The sequence below is a fragment of the Monopterus albus genome, unplaced genomic scaffold (assembly GCF_001952655.1).
Source record: "Monopterus albus unplaced genomic scaffold, M_albus_1.0 scaffold97.1, whole genome shotgun sequence".
Classification (NCBI taxonomy): domain Eukaryota; kingdom Metazoa; phylum Chordata; class Actinopteri; order Synbranchiformes; family Synbranchidae; genus Monopterus; species Monopterus albus.
The window spans coordinates 1,291,164-1,295,117 of record NW_018127977.1 but is presented as its reverse complement, the minus strand read 5'-3'; positions in this window follow the sequence as shown (position 1 = coordinate 1,295,117).

The window sequence follows — 3,954 nt, the reverse complement described above, 5'->3', positions numbered from 1 at the left end:
CATTAGCAGAGGGGGGACTACCCAGCTATCGTGATGACATGTGAGAATTCCCTCAGTAGATAGCAAGGCCCCATGTTAACAGCTAACAGTTCAATGTCCTTACAGCAGATTTGCTCCTTAATAGTGATGTGGCCAGAGTTACACTGTCTGTTATTCACAAATACTGACAGCCCTTCTTTCCTCTCACCGATTTTCATTGTCCTATTTGCTCATATGAGATGGAAGCCGTTCAAAGCAACAGTTGTGTGTGAAGTTTTCCTAGTTAGCCATGACTTTGTAAAGTGCATAATGCTACACTCCGGTACACACTCTGTTGCTGGGTCAGCACCATCAGCTCATCCATTTTACTGGGGACAAATTTTACATTCCCTGTAATGATGGAGGGGAAAACAGGTATACATCTCCTTCTGGCATGACATAGAGCTCTGTCACGACTGCCCTGTCTCTTCCTCCTCAGTTCACCAGGGATGTCAAGTCTCTCATGCAACAGTACTGCTGTGTTACAGAGGAGGTCACAGAGGCAAAAAATAAGGAGAAACTGCACTAAACGACTGAAATCATGGTTATTACAATGACAGGTGCAAGTGGCCTTCCTGACCCTTTGTCTTTTGGTGTGCTCATTTACTACAACACCATGCTGGCTGAATAGTTGAAATGCTGTTGACAGGGTCCAACTAGTGCTGATGGTGTGGGCAACAGATGCTCACTGACAGCCTGACATTAGTCACCGGCCAGCTGCCACCTTGGTGTGTCATGGGCCTAAGACACAAGGAAAAGATGCAAGTGAGGGAATGAAATGTGGATATATATAAGACTTAGGTTGTACCCACACAGACACACATTCACACTCACATTCACACCTACAATTTAAAGTCACCAATCCACCTAACCTGCATGTGTTTGGGATGTGAGAGAAAGCAGTAGTACCACTGACCTGCCTAACATGACCTAAGAATTTCAGCCAACCTCTTTTTCTTGACATGCACACAAAAACAAGCATGCACAGGTGTACAGACAGGTAGGGTGTGGCTACAGTAGCATAATGCACATTTTCCATTTTCACCTGCATGAGATTCTATAGTGCATTTCTCATACTGGGAAGACCTACACCACTTGACAAGTAAGTGATAATGTTGTAGTAAAATACTACTCTATTAGCATTAGGTCATTAATTTAAAGGTGTTGATGGTAATTTGATAAATTAAATATGTGCTAATGACAAGTCAGGTGCCATTTATTATAACCAGTGAAAAATTATAAGGTGTGAGCATATATTTTCTATAATGTACTATAATGTGTACTATCAGCTGTAGGGGCTTTTGTGATGTAAATTTTGTGACCATTGTTCTGCATAGAAGAGGCACTGTGAATTTTGATCCCACTTTCTCAGGAGAAAATGCTGCAGGCAACAATATATACTTAATCATAACTTTATATGGGGAGGTGACAGTGGTTTAGAGGCAAAAAATAAGGAGAAACTGCACTAAACGACTGAAATCATGGTTATTACAATGACAGGTGCAAGTGGCCTTCCTGACCCTTTGTCTTTTGGTGTGCTCATTTACTACAACACCATGCTGGCTGAATAGTTGAAATGCTGTTGACAGGGTCCAACTAGTGCTGATGGTGTGGGCAACAGATGCTCACTGACAGCCTGACATTAGTCACCGGCCAGCTGCCACCTTGGTGTGTCATGGGCCTAAGACACAAGGAAAAGATGCAAGTGAGGGAATGAAATGTGGATATATATAAGACTTAGGTTGTACCCACACAGACACACATTCACACTCACATTCACACCTACAATTTAAAGTCACCAATCCACCTAACCCGCATGTGTTTGGGCTGTGGGAGAAAGCAGTAGTACCACTGACCTGCCTAACATGACCTAAGAATTTCAGCCAACCTCTTTTTCTTGACATGCACACAAAAACAAGCATGCACAGGTGTACAGACAGGTAGGGTGTGGCTACAGTAGCATAATGCACATTTTCCATTTTCACCTGCATGAGATTCTATAGTGCATTTCTCATACTGGGAAGACCTACACCACTTGACAAGTAAGTGATAATGTTGTAGTAAAATACTACTCTATTAGCATTAGGTCATTAATTTAAAGGTGTTGATGGTAATTTGATAAATTAAATATGTGCTAATGACAAGTCAGGTGCCATTTATTATAACCAGTGAAAAATTATAAGGTGTGAGCATATATTTTCTATAATGTACTATAATGTGTACTATCAGCTGTAGGGGCTTTTGTGATGTAAATTTTGTGACCATTGTTCTGCATAGAAGAGGCACTGTGAATTTTGATCCCACTTTCTCAGGAGAAAATGCTGCAGGCAACAATATATACTTAATCATAACTTTATATGGGGAGGTGACAGTGGTTTAGTGGGTAGAGCAGTTATCTCCCAACCAGAAGGTTGGGGGTTTGAATCTCAGTGCTTGCAGTCCACATGTCAAAGTGTCCTTGGGCAAGACACTGAACCCCCCCGTTGCCCCTGATGGTTAGAGCCCTCAGTTGAGTTAGCGTCGCAGATGGCTGCCTCGGTTCTGTACCAGAAATAAATTCCTTGTGTGTAACATACTTGGCCAATAAAGGTGATTATTATATATACAGTGCTGTATATATACTGTAGGCACCATGACAGGCACTTATCAGATCCAAGATGTGAATTTCTTAATCATAAAAGTTCAACAAATCATTGTTATCCTGTATATGTTTGGATCAATTCATCCTGAACTAAAGATACAGTTAGTAAAGTCACACCTGAATCATGTCTTTCCTACAAAATGAGCATCCAACCACAGCTTAGGAGTTAAAAACCAAAGGTAGGTCTGTCAAGCTTTGGATTTCTCTGCTTGTTGATGGACTGTGAAGTCGACATCGGTAAGATGGATACTCACTAGACAGTGTGGTCTTTTTTTTTTTTTGCCTTCCCAGAACCAACAGTACAAAAGCAAAACTGTAAGATACTGATCTGTTTTAACATTACCATGCTGGTCTAATTAGGTTTTATGTAGTTACAAGTTATGTTAGAACCCCCCTTTCAGGATGGACACATCCACAGAAATGCTACAATATCAGAGTTTAGGGTAACATAAATCGCTCTGCTTGAATCTAGGGAAGTTTGCACTCAAATGTTGTATTATTTGAAAATGCAAAAAAGCATAAATTGCTGTAAGCCTCTGTTTTGCTTGAAGCCTCAGATTTGTAGTATGATATCATCTGAGCTACATAGTCACCAAATGTATAGTTCACCTTTTGTAAAATTGCTTTAAAGTCAGTTAACCAGAGACTGTCTTTAAACAGTTAATGGAATTAACTTGCTACTTAACATCAAGTGGTGCTTCAGTTAGCAAAATAAATGTAAAATAAATAAGAAGCCTGCTTTTGTTTACTTCTTTTTTCAATCAAAGATCCATTTTTTAAAAGATCCTTACAAACTGTGATAAATCTGCCATGATTAGGATGATAAACTAAGAGCGGGTTAGCAAAGAGCCAGTTAGCTTAGCACCTGGTGGTGGACAGTCAGCAGGTTCACGTCCCAGCTTCATCCTATCCAACACGATTTGCCAGTGAAGGATCATATCCTTGTTACAGCACTAGTGTCTCCTGCTGGTGTTTCAGTGTTTCCACAAGCTACCCTGACCCCGTTGGCTGCAGCAACATGACAGCCAACAACAAACAGTTGTTGCTGCCAAAAACAAGTCAGTATTGCCAATAGAACACTGGGTACTATTCGGTCACTTGGGCTAGCTTAAGGTACAAATGTCAGAGGTACAAAAGCTACCTAGAGTATGGAACCACTTCCTGGTGAATGATTCACATACACTCACACAAACCTTCTCTTCTGCAGAGCTCCTGGACATTTTAAAGCAGTGCCTCTGCAACCATGGCTTGGAGCACAAACAACAGTGCCAACTTGACTGTTGACCCAAACAGCA